This window comes from Arvicanthis niloticus, chromosome 17 (genome assembly GCF_011762505.2).
Source record: "Arvicanthis niloticus isolate mArvNil1 chromosome 17, mArvNil1.pat.X, whole genome shotgun sequence".
NCBI classification, from domain to species: domain Eukaryota; kingdom Metazoa; phylum Chordata; class Mammalia; order Rodentia; family Muridae; genus Arvicanthis; species Arvicanthis niloticus.
Genome location: NC_047674.1, coordinates 52,328,665 through 52,345,913, shown reverse-complemented (window position 1 = coordinate 52,345,913; position 17,249 = coordinate 52,328,665). Strand labels below are relative to the sequence as shown.

The following is a 17,249-nucleotide window of genomic DNA, read 5'->3' as shown; positions in this document are numbered from 1 at the left end:
TGTCTGGACACTTCCACTGAAAGCATCAACTGTCCTGCAGGTTGACAGCAGAGACCATACCCACATCTCTGGCCACCACTTCATGCTCAATGCAAATTCAATTGTATAAATTCTACAGGATTCCAGTTGGGTAACTAAGTTAGAGGTCAGCTCGTGGTGCCATGATAATAACGTATTATTAGAATACAGGTGTGCCTGTTAATTTGCATGTTGTCTGTGGCTGCTCCCATGCTGGAGTGACAGAACTGGGTACATTATTCCTGTGACAGAGACAGCGGTATGCTATCAAGCCTGAAATATTTACCATGGGACCTCTTATGAAGGAACACTTGCTGACCCTGACTTATGCCATAAGAGCTCAACCCCTTCAGCAAGTATCTTGTATTCCTTTTGGAATCTCTCACCAGCCCCTAGGTGATATCCAGTATACTGGAGAATAAAAGGATCAAGTTATCAGGGTCAAAGGAGACTTCCGACAGCAATTCATACAATTCTTTTAGTTTAGAGCTAAAGACACACAAGCTACCAGCTCCAACCAACAACACGGCAGGAAGCAAAACCCTCTCCTCGCAAAAGAAGTTTCCTGATCACAACTGTCTTGCCCATCACTCAAACATTTGTTAAACGTGTGAGATGCAGAGATACACGTGCAAACGAATGATAGCAACACCAATTGTGCAAAGGATGTGTTCCAAATACTATGTAGGTGTAGGCTTTCCAAGTCTTAGGACCTCAGATCTCAAGAGAAAAGTATATACTTAGGACTGTTAGTTTTAATTGTTAGCTGGACATAACCTCGAATTACCTGGGAAGTGAGTCTTAATGAAAGATTGACTACAATGGGTTAGCCTGTAGGAGACTGTGTCAATTAAGTTAAACTACTGTAGGATGACTCAGCCCACTATGGGAAGCACCATTCCCTAGGTAGAGGGTCCAGGATTGTGTAAGTGTAGAGAGATTGAGCTGAGTACAAGTAAGTGGGTAAGCATATATACTTGTGAGTGTGGGTGTGATGTGACTAGCTGTTTGGAGTTCCTGCCTTGATCTGAAAACAGTGATGGACTGGAACCTGGAACTGGAAGGTGAAGCAAAGCCCCTTTCCTCCCAAGTGGCTTTGGCTGCATTTTATCACAGCAATAGAAATCAAACTAGAATAGTCAAGTAAAATTTACATGTGGATCCTACATAGCACATGTGTCTTTGTGTCTACGTGAAATGAACATACATGTGATATATCTTCAATAATGAAATGATGGTGTGTACACTCCTTTGTAGGAAGCAGGCAGCATGAAGAGACAATGTACTAAAATGAGATGCTGAGATCACCGTTTTAGAGAATCATGTCCTACTGGCTTGAACCCACGTGAGGAGAATCAGCAGCAAGAGGAAGGACAGTGGCATGAGCAATCTTTATCCCATCTCATTTCTACCTCAAGTGAGCCAGGCCTCCCCTACATTCTAAGCCTGTCATCTAGTAGATGATTCTGCTAAGCTCCTCATTTTCCGCATCTAGCGTACTGTATACTCACTTTTTCTGACCCAAAGCACTTACCAACTAAGAGCCATTTATCCCCGACTCTGGAATGAGAGGTGCCTCACCTGTGTCAGAGTTTTTCTTGGTACACAGATAATGCTTCTCAGGAGCACAGGCCTATATAAACTTCATATTGTCCCCTACAGGGACCCAAGGCGGGAGGGGCCTTCAAGGGCTGGCCCAAGGTTTTTCTCTAGCTGCATTCTTGTGAGGGGAAGGCGTGCCAGAAGTTTCTAGAACCATGACAGGGGTAGAGATGCTGATGTCATTTCCTTATTGGCCCTGGAGGCAGGTCTGGGGGGGGGATATTTTGCTGCTGGTGAGTCACATGGGGTGCTCCGGGGATACAGCTTTTGTGAGTTGCCAGCAAACCTTTTAGCTTTTCTCAGCCTCACAAGAATCCTTGGAGGTGTGACTCGGTTGATAGTGTACTTGCCTAACATGCACAGCCTCTTGCCTCTTGATACCCAGAACCCTATAATCCAGGCATGGCCTGATATGTCTATAATTGCAGTGCTCAGCAAATAAAGGCATGGGGATACAGAGTTCAAGCCATCCTTAGTTTATAGAAAGTTTGATGCCAACCTGGGATAGGTATTCTCAAAATAACCACATATGAAATAACAAAAGCCGTAAAGTATGACAATGAGCAAGGGTCACACGACTCCCTACATGGCTATAAACTCCCAGAGTCTTTCCCTACAGGAAAAATCTGACTGATGCCTTTGAGACAACCAGTAACAGACTGATGTGTCTAGTTACTGAGGCAAATCCCAAAGACGCCATGTCTCTGCACTTTCCTGTTCTGACTGGCACGTCTTGAGACTGCCTCTTCCTCTTTGCCTGTGGTGCTCTCAGGGTCTTTACTCACTGATAGTGTTAGGAAGCATTGATGTACATCTGGGCGAGAGGATGCACCACAAACAAGCTATCTATCTCCATGGTAACCTTCCAAATTGGCCTCTTAAGAGACAGTAACTGGGACAAGGGTTTCTCTTCCTCTCATTCCAGGTAAATGGGCTGTATGCAGGTGCCTTTTCAGATGCATCAGGGGCTGGTGAACCATGGCCAGATAATTAAGCACTTCTCTCTCAGAATGTCTCAGTTGTTCAGAGATGCCTTGTGACTTGCTGGTGGTGACATGCATTCCCCTCAAATTCAAATGTTGAAACTTTATCTTGAAGGTGATAGCATTAGGAGATAGGAATTTGGGGAGAAAATTAGGTCAGGAGAGAACCACTATGGATAGCCCATCTCATCAGTTGAGAATACAACGCAAAGATACCAATTATGAACCAGAAAGCAGGCCCTCACCAGGCACCTAATCTGCTGGTGCCTTTACCTTGGACTTCCTAGCGCTAACCAACACAGTTCTCGTGTTTATAAGCTCTCTAGTCCATAATCTGTGCTAGAACCCTTACTTAGAACTCTGTCTACCTCCCCAATAATCTTTATATAGAAAGAATGTTCTTAGGCCTAGTTAACCAGACTTACTTCTTAGAGAACACAGCCTGGTACCTCTTGTCTCCAGCCTTCATTCACACAACTCTGTCACCCACCCAGACCATTCTATTTATCTTCTTCCTGCCTCTCATTGCTTCATCTCTTTTTCAAATCTTCTGTGCCTCCCTTGGTTAATGCTCCGTAGTCATTTCTTCCTACCTTCTCCATGTGCCCTTCTGTGGGAAATGCATTTCTTCAACCATAGCTCTAAGAATCCAAATCCAAAGCCCTGACCCTAACGACCCTGAATCTTGATTCCAGTTATCAGGCATTGTCTTGAAGGTTTATATACAATTGCCCTGCCCATGTTTCAAATGGAACACTCGCCATCTTTTCATGACCAATAATTCTTTTCCTCACAGCCCTAGTTTTTCTGTAAATTCATAGTGTTTCAGCATGGAAAGTCACCTTAAAGCTCAAGGAATTGATTTCCACTCAGTGCACTACATTGGCATCATCTCAGACCATGATGTCAAGCACATCCATAATGTCACCATTCCAAAATGATGACTCATCTCTCCAGATATGAATTCACCATGGTACTATGAGGCTTTGATGCTCCTCACATGCTGCATATACTTCTTAAAGACTCTCTTCCCCACACTCCCCCACAGCACCCTCTGCCATTGATATCTACTTGGGTCACCTTTACTTTGACTTCTCATGAGACTTCTGCAGTGTTCTACTTGCCTTAAGGCTCTCCTTGCTCTCCTGTGGCTACAAGGGCCATGGTGGCCATGCAGCAGCAGCAATGTCAAAACAGTAGCTTTCTCCCCTCCCATCTACACAGCACACTCTCCAAAGCCTCCAACTGAGACTGCCTGCTCAGAGCTGGCCACACTAGAGGATTTCTAGAGACTAGTGCAAATAGAAAAAAAAGATATGGTTTTATAGTTGCTGATCCCATTGTGTAGAAGAGCGATACGGTAGAGTAGAACCAGGATCCAGATCTTCTGGCCATGACTTTATTACTATCCTGATATATCACACAACATGGCAGATAAGCCTTTCTAACCTTGGACTGTAGGCACACACTTGTAGTGACTTCCATTGCCTACAAGGGAGCACTGTCAAACATGATCGATCCCTCATCTTGTTGTTTATGGCTTATCTCCAACAGCAGCTGTCCTGCAGGTTCCGTTCCTGGCAGACAGCCCAGTACAACTCTGGGTCCTGGCCCGCTTCACCCTGTTTGCCTATCCCAGCCACCTGAGAATCCTAAATTGTGATCATGCCTCAAGGTTCATCAATGCAGGTCTCAATCCCTCCCAGATTACTTTCAGGGTCCCCCCAATGAGGCCGCCCTGGTCCCTCCATCTGCACCCCTCAACTTGCATCTTGTCACACCCTGTGATGTGTTTCCATTGCAGCTCCCTCACTGCATTTTCCTCCTGGACTGCTGTGATCACCTTTGCTTTGAACCTCTTCTGCTTCCAGAGTCTGGCACAGACAGGGCAGTGCTTCATAAACATCGTTGCCAATAGCTTAATCCATCATCTGAAATGCCCCAACGGCCTAACTCCTCAAATTCTTTATGTAGTTAATATCTCCCACTTGCCTGGCTTTTAAAATTGTTTGTCACTTCCATATCACTAAGAAAAATCACAAGAGAAAAAAAGCAAATGGAGGAGGGGAGTAGCCGAAGCATCCCCCCCTTTCCTGGTTTAGCTGAGGCCAACGTGGGATTCACACTAATGAGCGCATGTGCCTTTGCCTCCTCCATCTTGTGAAATGCAGGCTTCAGCAGGGGCTGGCTTTCATTTTTGCCCTTTTGATCTCCCATGGGCTCATTTAGTCCCTTTCAGCCAGGTTTGAGCCAGTGGCTCTTCATCTTTGATGAACCACAAAATGACCTCAGGGTAGATAACTTTGCAAGGACACAGTTGCCTGGGTCTCTTCTCAATCTCCCTCAATCTAAGTCTAATGGGAGAAGGACTGAGGAAGGTCATAAGGAGAAAATCTGCAGGAGTGTCCATGCCTCCAAGACTGAGGCCCTCCATCTTCATCATAGTTTACCAGGACTATTCCTCTGTCATCAGTGCTAGAGGGTACTCCTGTGGGTCTCTCTCTCTCTCTCTCTCTCTCTCTCTCTCTCTCTCTCTCTCTCTCGCTTAAATAAAGCTCTTATCTCAGTTATGATAGAAAAATCTTGTTTGTCCTTAGATAACTTCATATGTTGGAACTCAAATTGTCTTTCAAGGAAAAAAAAAATATGTTTCTAACTTCCCCAGAGTCTGCCAGGGACATTTATTCTTCAGTATGGAGAACAGGCTTCTTCTGAATTCTTGGATGGTGAGAGACCTTTTACACACCCACACCTTTGGGAAGCTCATATCTGTTTGTGTTTCCTCAAAGAGTCTCTACACATATCTATGAGGGGCTTGGAAGTTGTGATGGGGTGGAGATATCTGAAGAGTAAACCAGGGGACCTCCAGAAACAAAGGGCCTAGACTCCAAGGTCTTCGTTCTCACCCAAAAGGGTCAAAATTGCAGACAATTCTCAAGTGAGGTTGGGAGATTCTTTCCAGAGCCCAGAGACAGGAAACAGGAAATGGAGCAGAGCCCCGAAATCCCATTCTCATTGGAAGCAGCCATGTAGAAAATCTATTGAATGAGGGAGCAACTTCCAGGAAGAATCAATTCTAAAATCAGTGATGAGCCCCCTACCATAGTGACACAACCACACCCTTTAGACAATGGTCTCTGGTTGGTGAAATGTCAGTCCAACCAGAGGACGGGGATCTAGGGATGGCTGACCTGAGGGTCAGCTGCTTGGTCTGTGTCACAGCTCCATCAATGAGACAAAGGGGTGAGTGAGAGTAGGCTATGACTTCTTGTACCACCCAAAGGGAGGGAGTGCAAAGGCTTTGCCTTTAATGCTTGCCCTTACACAGAGTTTCCAGAGGAAGCCCTAGTTATTCACCCAAACTTATACACAGCAGAACAAACCCATAAAATATGCATTGCTGTTATTAGCACCACACTGATTAAAAGGGAGGAAGAAAAGAAAGAAGGAAGGAAGAAAACTATGGTCTATGTGTGTCGAACAACTTGTTACGGCCCGTGCAGTTAGAAAACCACAGCCTGACACCTGTCACACTTTTCTACGTCTATAGGCTTAGCATCTGACCTCTCAAAGAGAAGCAATAATAAAAAGCTTTCAATCTAACTGCTCACCTAACTTCACTGACTCTCACCCAGCTAGAGAGAGCCAGTAGACAGCCAAAGACAGAATGCAGGTCAGCAGGGAATCAGAAGCTGATGCCACTAATATGAGATTCCTGTCCCCTGTAGACCCATGGTCACCCCACACTCTACCATAGAACCTGAGACGGGCATCATTCAACCTTTGGCTACCTGGAAAGGAAGCACTGATGGTGCACATACATGTTAAGTATTGGGATACTGAGAGTAAATTCTGACGCTCGCCAGAAAATCAGCTAGGCTGCCCAAAGACCTTCTCCTCCCTCTTTCTGTATTCCAATAGACCCAATCCTGTAGTCTCACCCCCCAGTGCTACAATGGATTCTCAGATGCAGCCCCCCCCCCCCTTTACCCTTGTTTATATCTCCTGTGGATCCACAACGTCTGTTCCTCCACTCATCCCATCCCAGCTTCCAACGTCAGCAGACAACACACAGCTATCACACTCTCTGAAAATCCAGAGAGAAATAAGGAATAAGGCACTCACCCAACAAAGACAAACCTAGAAATAAGTGCCTAGACATATAATCACCCCAAACCCAAATGTGGTCCAGTGTAAAGACCACAACAAATAACAGCCAGGGCAATATGTCTCCACTAGAGCCATGCTGCTCTACCACAGCAGCCCATGCATATTTCAACATAGCTGAAGTACAAGGAAAAGACCTTAAAACAAGCTATATGAAGATGTTAGAGGTCATTAAAGAGGAAATGAATAAACCTCTTAAAGAAAGCCAGGAAAACACAAACAATGGGAGGAAATGAATAAACCCCTTAAAGAAAGCCAAGAAAATACAAACAAACATCTGAAGGAAACCCATAAAACTGTTCAAGACTTAAAAATGGAAATAGAAGCAATAAAGGAAACACAAACTGAGGGAATTCAGGGAAGGAAAAGTTTAGAAATTGGAACAGGAACCACAGAAGAAGGCTTCATCGACAGATTACAATAGACAAAAAAGAGAATCTCAGGAATAGACGATAGGACAGAAGAAATAGATACATCAGTCAAAGAAAGTGTTGCATATAAAATTTCATGAGACAAAACATCCAGGAAATCTGGGACACCATGAAAAGACCAAACCTAAGAATAATAGGAACAGAAGAAGAAGAAGAAGAAGAAGAAGAGGAGGAGGAGGAGGAGGAGGAGGAGGAGGAGGAGGAGGAGGAGGAGGAGGAGGAGGAAGAGGAGAAGGAGGAGAAGGAAGAGGAAGAGGTCCAGCTCAAAGGACAGGAAAATATTTTCAACAAAATTATACAAGAAAAACTTCCTAGCCTGAAGAAGGAGATGCCTTAAAAGATATAAAAAGCATATAGACCACCAAATAGTTTGGATCAGAAAAGAAAGTTCTCTTTCCACATAATAATCAAAGCAACAAACATATTGAACAAAAATATTAAAAGCTACAAGGAAAAATATCAAGTAACATACATACAGATGCAGACCTATTAGAATTATACCTGAATTTTCAATGGAGATTCCAAAGGCCAAAAGGGCCTGGATAGATGTGCTCCAAAATCTAAGAGACCGTGAATTCCTTTGCCAGAATACTAACCCAGCAATTTTTTAATCAGCCATAAATAAGGAAAATAAGGTATTCTATGAAAAAAGTCAAATTTAAACAATATCTCCCTACCAACCCAACTCTACAGAAAGTGCTAGAAGGAAAAGTCCAACCTAAGGAGGTTAACTATACCCATGAAAACACAGGAAACAAATAAATCTCACACCAGCAAAACCAAAAGAAAGGAAACACACACACACAAACACACACACACACACACACACACACACACACACACATCCCTCCTTCACCACCACCACCATCAACACCAACAAAATAACAGAAATCAACAACAATTGATCACTGACCTCTCTCAATATCAATGGACTCAATTCCTCAGTAAAAAGTCAGAGACTAACAGAGTGGATGTGGAAACAGGCTCTATCCTACTGAAAACACGAAACATACCTTAACATCAAGGATAGACATTACCTCAGGGTCAAGGGTTGGAAAAAGATATACCAAGCAAATGGACTTCGGAAGAAAGCTGGAGCAGCCATTTTAATATCTAACAGATTTCAAACCAAAACTAATCAATAGAGATGAGGAAGGACACTACATACCCGCCAAAGGAAAAACCCACCCAAAGGACATTTCAATTCTTAATATCTATGCCTCAAACACAAAGGCACCAAGTTTATAAAATAGTGCTACGGTTTAAATTTTATATTGACCCTCATGCACTGGTAGTGGGAGACCTCAACATTCAACTCCCACCAATGGACAGGCCTTCCAGACAATAACTAAACAGAAAAATACTGGAGCTAACAATCATTATAAACCAAGTGGACCAAACATGTATTTGCAGAACATTTCACTCAAATTTATATATATATATATATATATATATATATATATATATATATATATATTCATCTCAGTACCTCATAGAAGCTTCTCCAACATTGATAACATAGAAGCTTCTCCAACATTGATAACATACAGAAGCCAAGTCTCAACAGACACAAAAAAAGTTGAAATAGCACTATGAATCCTATCTTTATCAGACCTCTATGGATTAAAGCTGGATATCAACAACAACAGAAAAAAAAAAAAACAGAAAGTTTAAAAAAAAAAAAAACCTCATAGAATCTGAACAACTTTCTACTGAAGGAAAGATAGATCAAGACAGAAACAAAGAAAGAAATTAAAGACTTTCTAGAATTCAATGAAAATGAAGGCACGACATACCCAAACATGGGACACAATAAAAGTGGTGCTAAGGGGAAAGTTCACAGCACTGAGTGCCTACATAAAAAGACTGGAGAGGTCGCATACGAGCAACTTAACTGCATACCTGAAAGCTCTAAAACAAAAAGAAGTAAACACACCCAAAGAGGATACAGCAAGAAACAATCAAACTTCACGGCTGAAATAAATAAAATAGAAGCAAAGAGAACAATACAAAAAGTCAATGAAACAAAGAGTTGGTTCTTTAAGTAAATCAACAAGATAGACAAACTCTTATTCAAATAAACTAAAAGGCAGAAGGAATACATCTAAAGTTAATAAATCAGAGACATAGAGGGAGACAAAACAGCAGACACTGAGGAAATCATAAGAATATACTTTAAAAATCTGTACTCCACCAAAGTGGAAAATCTAAAAGAAATAGATGATTTTCTCAATAGGCACTATTTATCAAAGTTAAATAAAGATCAATAAACAATTTAAATAGATGTATAACCCTTAGTGAAATAAAAGCAGTCATTAAAAGTATTACAACAACAACAAAAAGCCCAGGGTCAGAAGGTTGAACACAGAAGTCCACCAGACTTTCAGAGAAGAGTTAATGTTAATACTCCTCAAATTATTTCACAACATAAAAACAACAACAACAAAAAATTACATTACCAAATTCATTTTTATGAGGCCACAATTACTCTGATACCCAAACTACATGAAGACTCAACAAAGAGAACTACAGACCAATTTCCTTCATGGACATAGAAGCACAAACACTCAATAAAATACTTGAAAACAATCAAACCCAAGAACATGCCAAAAGGAGCATTCACCATGATCAAGTAGGCTTCATATCAGAGAGGGAGGGATGGTTCAACATATGAAAACCAACAATGCAACCCACCATATAAGTAAACTAAAAGGGAGAAAAAAACTCACATAATCATCCTATTAGAAGCCCAAAAAAAGTTTTTAACAAAATCCACACCCCTTCATGATAAAAGTCCTGGAGAAATTAGGAAAACAAGAAACATACCTAAATATAGTAAGGTAATTTACAGCAAACTTATAACAGACATCAACTTGATGGAGAGAAACTCAAAGCAATTCCACCAAAATCAGGAACAAGACAAGGTTTCCTCGACATTCAATATAGTAGTAAAAGTTCTAGCTAGAGCAATAAGGAGGGTAAAGGGGATACAAGCTGGAAAGGAAGGAGTCAAAGTGTCACTGTTTGCAGATGATATGATAGGAAACATAAGTGGCCCCCAAAATCCTACCAGAGAACTCCTACCACTGATAAACGTCTCCGATAAAGTGGCTGGATACAAGGTTAACTTTTAAAAAATCAGTAGCCCTCCTATATACAAAGGACACATTGGCTGAGAAAAAAAAAATCAGGGAATCAATGCCTTTTACAATGGCCTTAAATAATATAAAATATCCTGGGGTAACCTTAACCAACCAAGTGAAAATGTCAAGTTTTTGAAGAAAGAATTTGAAGACGATATCAGAAGATGGAAATATCTACCATACTCATAGTTAGGTAAGATTAATATAGTAAAACTGCCCATCCTACCCAAAGCAATCTGCAGATTCAGTGCAATCCCATCAAAGTTCCAACACAATTCTTTACAGACCTAGAAAGAACAATACTCAACTTCATATGGAAAAGCAAAAAACCCAGGATAGCTAAGACAATCCTGTTCAATAAAAGAACTTCTAGAGGTATCACCACCCACCCCTGATTTCAATTTGTACTGCAGAGTCATATTAATAAAATCGTCATGGCATTGGCACAAAAACCATATTGAACAATGAAATTGAAGACAAGGACATAAATCCAAATACATATGGACACCTGATTTTTTTTATATAAAGAAATACACGCTGGGAAAAGACAACATTTTCAACAAATAGTGCTAGATTAACTTACAAGTAGAAGAATGCAAATAGATCCGTATCTATCACCCTTCACAAAACTCAAATCCAAGTGGATCAAAGGCCTCATCAACAACAACAACAACAACAACAACAACAACAAAAAACCAATTACACTGAATCTGATCGGAGAAAAAGTGGAGAATAGCTTTTAAACATATTGGCATGGGAGACAGCTTTCTGAACAAAACTCTAACAGCACAGTTACTATTATCCACACTAAATAAGTAGGACCTCATGAAACGAAGATGTTTCTAAGGTAAAGGACACCATCAGACAGAGTAGCAGCCTACAGAATGGGAAGAAATGTTCACCAACTCCATATCTGAAAGAGGACTAATACCCAAGTGATATAAAGAACTTTTTTAAAAACCTAGACATTAAAAAGAACAATCTAATTTTTAAAATGGGATACAAATGTAAACAGAATATTCTCAATGGAAGAATCTCAAATGGCTGAGAAACACTTAACTGTCAGAATGGGAAGATCAATAACACAAGAGACAGCTCCTGCTGGAGTGAATACAGACCAAGGGGACGATTCCTCCATTCCTAGCAGGAGTGCAAACTTGTACCACCACTATAAAAATCAATATGGTGATTCCTCAAAAATGGGGACTAATCTACCTCAGGGCCCAGCTATCTTGCTCTTAGGCATATACCCAAAGGACATTCCATCCCACCATAAAGACATTTGCTCAATAATGTTTGTTGTAGCTTTATTAATAACATAAACCTAAAACAACTTAGGTGCCCCTCAGTGGACGAATGGATAAACAGAATGTGGTGGCAAATTTACACTACAGAGCATTACTCAGATTTTTTTAATGATACCATGACATTTATAGGCAAATAGATGAAACCAGAAAAAAATACCATCACGAGTGAGGTAACCCAGACCCAGAAAGCTAAATACAGTATTAATTCACTTGTAAATGGATATTAGCTGCTAACTAAATAACAACCAAGACATAATCCATAGACCCAGAGAGTTAGGTAAAGATGAGGGCTCTAGGGACATGCATGGATCTCCCTGGGAAGGGGAAATGGAATAGATTTTACAGGTGGACTGGGGCAAGTGGGGACAGAAGCAGAAGCAAGCAGGTTGTGCAGAAGAAGGGACAGATGGAACTGGGGGCATTTGGAGGATGGTGTGGAAATCTAGTGCAGTGGAAACTTCCTGAAATCTATGAAGGGGACCCTAATGAGGACTTAGTAATGGAGACTATGGAGTCTCAGCTGGCCGTCTGTTGTATCCAGGCAAGACTTCCAGTGGATGGTCTGAGTTGCATTCAATTGAGTTGTTAACCAAGGGGGTTCTACAGACATCCACAAAGAGCCCAGGAGGTTGCTGAGACACAGGGTTGCTCTCTGAAAACTGACAGCAGCACGCCAGCGCTGAGGACCACATGTACATAGCTCACTGAACATGGAGAGGTTGGGCTGACGCCAGTTCCCACCCTTCACCCCGTGCTCTACCTCATGTGCAAGAACATAGTCTGCAGGCTACCAAGACAGAAACATGGACACCAATCCGAGTCACAGAACTGTTGGCCTACAATCTGTCCTGCCTGCAAAATACACTAGGGCAGCCGTGGCACAGAACTTATGGGAGTGGCCAACCAGTGTCTGATTTGACTTATGGCCTACTCTACCCAACACTGCTTTGGTAACCAAGAACCAGACTAGATAGTATGGAGATCTAGGGTAAAACCAAATACAACTCATCTTTAAAAATTCAATAAAATGATTCCTAATGATATTCTGCTATACTCACAGATCCATGCCTTATTCTGTCATCATCAGAGAAGCTTCCTTGAGAGAAAAAAAAATTAAAAAGATTATAACCCTGGATATTAAGAAAGAGAAACCAATTAGCTAGTGAGGTGAAGGGAAGAGTAAAATCTGAAAGAAGGTTGAGGACATGGTTCAGTTGGTAAATAACTAGACCATGCAAACTTGAGGATGTGAGTTGAGATTCCCCAGGCATTCAGGTAAAAGCTTGATATAGTGTGTATCTGAATCTCCATGATGGTGGTGGCAGAGACAAGCAGATTCCTGGAGCTGACTGGATGAGCGCCAGGTTCATTGAGAGACCCTTTCTCAAAGGATGAGGTAGAGAATAATCAAAGAAGACACCCCTCACCTTCACGTGCATGTGCACACATGTACATATTCACCAACATACATGCATGCACACAAATGTATACCTATAGACACACACACACACACACACACACACACACACAATCCTCATAAAATAGCTTATGCTTATGTGAGCTGCCCGAAGGGACCAGGCAGTCAGAACAACACAGCAGCTGATGGCTATTCAGGAACACCAGGAGGCTCTATCCTGCCTGTTCTGGAAGCCAGAAGAGCACTCATGACTTGACTGATGCCCTGCTCCACTGTCAGAGCTTTTTGGGTCCCTGGTAAAGAGAACAACCAGTCATTTCCATCAGACAATCAGGATGATTGTTTTATTCTCTCACCACATGCACATGGTGTTGATAACTATTTGACTAGTCACATCCACACATGGACTATTCTAGAGTTCTGTGGAGAGATTCCCTAACCAGCCCATCAGTGTGTGTTAATTGAGTTGAGCTTTCTATCCACAGACCTCCTGGTCACTACAGCCCAAGTTTACTAGGCAGTCAGGGTTTTAACATACACGACTTCAGCTGTAGCAGAAGCTGCCTGCTCTGCACCCACCCCTGGCTCTTCAGCAGGGCTGCACACTGGAGTCACCTCAGGGTAAGCAATGAAAAGACTGCTCTGGGCTCTGCCCAAAGGGACTGATGCCACCAGCCTGGAGCGTGTCCTAGAACAAGAGGTTTTAACTCTCCCTTAGTGACTTGCCCACGCCAGCCCCCAAGTTTGAGAATCCATAGTCCCGGCCTCAAGAAATGACTATAGAGGACTCGTTCACCAGGATCTCCTCTCTTTGGTACCTTTCTGTATCTGGGATCTAGGGTGGGACTGAGAGTGGAAGGAGATCAGAGATTATGTTCTAGCCTGCTCAGAATGTCCTGTGAGTGTTCCCACAAATTGCTTTCTGTTTTACTTTCACTCCCTCACCCTCGATTCTTTCTTTCACCAAGCCACACTCACTTCCTCCCCTAACCCGGTGCCCTCCCTTTATGATCAAAGTCCAAGCTACAGATGACCTCACCTATTCTCAAAATATCCCTGCAAGAGAAGAGGGAGCCAAGCCTCTGCTCTCCGAGGGAAATCAGGGACACAGATTCAACAAGGCTCTATCTGCCAAGCACGCCACTAACAGGAAGATGGAAGATACGGCGTCTGTCTGTAGGCATCTTCAATGCACAGCACTTTTTACCTGTATGTCCCTGTAGAACTTGCACGGAGAGTTGGTGCTGACTGCATCTGCCTAACCAGAGCACCACACATCCACACAATCCTGGCCACATCTGTTCTTTCAAGCTAAGCACCGGAAACAGTTCCCTTTACTCTCCAAGTATCTTGGCATGGACACTGAATTGTTGGTATCATTGTTATTAGTTACAAACGTGTTTTGGCTAAAGAAGATTCTGGAAGTTGAGTGATTTGTTTGGAGTCATCCAGCTCTTGGAGGCAGAGAGATGAGTTGGATACAGGTTTTATGTAACATCTGAGAGCCTAACGTCAAAAAAAAAAAAAAAAAAAAAAAAAAAAAAAAAAAGGAAAAACCAAAAAGGAACAAAAATAATACAAAAAGAAAAACAAATAGATAAGCGACTTACAATGGAACTCAGTTGGTAGAGTGTCCTGGATTTGACCATCAGTATCATGTATATTGGACATGGACATGGCAGCACATTCCTTAGCATTGTGGATTAGGAAGAATTAGAAAATCAAGGTCATTTGGGGAGTTCAAGGCTAGCCTGGGCTATATGATTTGCCAGTAAATGAAAAGAACAAGGACTGGCATCTTACCGTTTGGGGAAGGATGGGATATTTAGCATACAAAGTGCTAGAACTGAGGTTGGAATCTGAATGGCCTTCCCTCCCTCCCCCCACTTCAGAGCATTTCTCACATCTTTGAGCACAGGCTTGCTCAGTGGCATCATGACACTAATCCCCTTTGTTTCCCTGAGCTACTGGAAGGGAGCAGAACTCAGCTCACCAAGGTCTGTGACTGCAAGTATCAGAAGAGCCCGTAGGTCATAATTAACTGTCTTCTTCGTTTTTTACATAGGAGTGAAATAATCTTCATGAATAAAGATGTGAAGCTCCAATGAGATAAGCCCTCGCTGTGCTTCACATGCCCTAGAATGCTGCCGGGGTCACTGCTATGAGTGCTGTTATCACTGCAGTAGACACAGATAAGGAGTACTGTGCACTGCAGGGGAACATGAGTCTTTGAAACTCACAGGACAGTTGTTTAGACGGGCAGACCCAGTGTTGTGCTAAACTGGGAATGGGTGATCTTTAACAGGCTGTTGAAAATGACCCACATCATGGCTCCAGGTAAAATCTCCTCTACCTGAGTTTCTTCACAGGGACTGACCAACTCTCCCCTTCAGAAAGCACCTCTGTTACCCAACACCCATATGCCAGAGACTTTCTTTCAGTGGGAATCCAGAATGGAGACACTGCAGATTTGTGGAAAGTCTGATTCTACAAGACAGGCAGAGTCCCATTCCCCTAAAATGACACATTTGGAGGCTCAGAGAAGCACCCTTATTTTACACACAGGTGTTTGTTTGTTTTTGTTTTGCAAGACAGGATTTCTAGGTGTAACTCTGGCTGTCTTGGAACTTGCTCTGTAGACCACTCTGACCTTGAACTCAGAGATCTTCTGGCCTCTGCCTCCCCAGAATTAAAGGCATGTACCACCCACCACTGCCCAGATGACCTAGCTTTTATATATACCCTGTGATCATAACAGTAACCAGAAGCTCAAAAAATGAGGATGGGAATCAAAAATTGTCTCTGCCACCAATTTGGTCTCAGAGCCACAAGGGCCTGCTTGGCTCTTACTAACTGCTTTTCTTTGAGAAAACAAGTAGGTGACAGCACAGACATTCTAGAATTCTTCGGGGGCTCCTCGAGCTGCGGAGTAAGCGTTTTTATATAATTAGACAAAATCTCCAAATGCTGCCAACGTGAAATTCCAAAGATACAGGTAGAATTGGTCTCCATGCTTAGTGCAGAGCAAAGGGCTCCTTTGGCTCAAAAGAACCAATTTGTGTTTGAAATATCTCTCAGGGAACCTGACACTTGAAGTCCCTACTCCCAGGGAATCTGAGTAAGTCCAAGACTGGCTCTTAAGGAAAGCAGCAAGGTTTTGTGAAGGTGTGCCATTCACCCTCCCTGCTGTGAGCCTGGGCACCCAGGCCCCCATGGCCCCATCCTGCCCAGACTGGGAGGCCATAGAGCCTTGTTCTTTACCTAGGTCTCCCAGCACACCTAAAACTGCTGCCTGGAGAACAGCAACATCATTTTGTAAAGTAAGTTGCAACAGATTATATATATTAGAAATTCAACATGTGTATTGAAGTGTGTGTGTGTGTGTGTTGTGTGTGTGTGTGTGTGTGTTTTAAAGGTGTCAAAGAAGAAAAGATTGTTATTCAGATTTACACAAACTTAAACCTTTCTGCTGAAGTCTATTTAACTCCTTTGGAAACAGGTGGTTTAAGCAAATTAACACCTTTCTGCTTCCAGGTTATATGCATGCCCTTTAGACCCAGTGTGTTCTCAGCGCTCGCACTCTATTCTTGGAAAACTGCACTAAGAGATTTTATTCCCCTTTGTGAAAGCTCTAGGTAATCAGGCAGTAGAGCTCGCCCCTCCCCCCCCCCCCCAAAGTCCTGGCGACTCTGCAGCCCAGCCCAGAGGCTGCTTTCCTCCGCCTCAGGTTTCCCGGTTTCTGCTACTGCAGTGTCCTGCAAGGAGGAGGGCTGATCAAATGTTTCTGCCTACACCTGCGGACCTGGCTGCCATCCTCCCGCAGCTTGCAAAAGAAAAAAATTACAGCTGCTGTCTGGTGTCTGCTACTGCCCACGGAGCGCCCAAGAAGCAGGGGGTCTTAATTTGGTTCTGCAAGAAGCTGCTGCTTGTGCAGCCCAAGTTGGGTTGACTGACAGGTCCCCTGGTTACCTGAGACTGCCCTGCAGAGTCATAATGACAGTGATAATAACAGCAGGGAACTGGGTGTTCGGTTTTTGTTTTTGTTTTTCTCCTCTACAAGTCACAAAGCAAGAAAATAGCTTTGTGGCCTTCGCTTTTATTTTAGTACTTCTGAATAAAAGAGTGGGGTGGAGGTACTAGAAAATGCTATTTTTGTTTTGCCAAAGATAATCCCCTCTCTC

The 17,249-nt window shown here is 42.7% G+C and overlaps 1 protein-coding gene across 2 annotated transcripts in view; it reads right to left on the bottom strand.

The window, feature by feature from the left end:
• Positions 1 to 17,249, bottom strand: part of Clic5 (chloride intracellular channel 5) — a 144,086-nt gene that overhangs the window by 77,850 nt on the left and 48,987 nt on the right. The window lies entirely within an intron of this gene.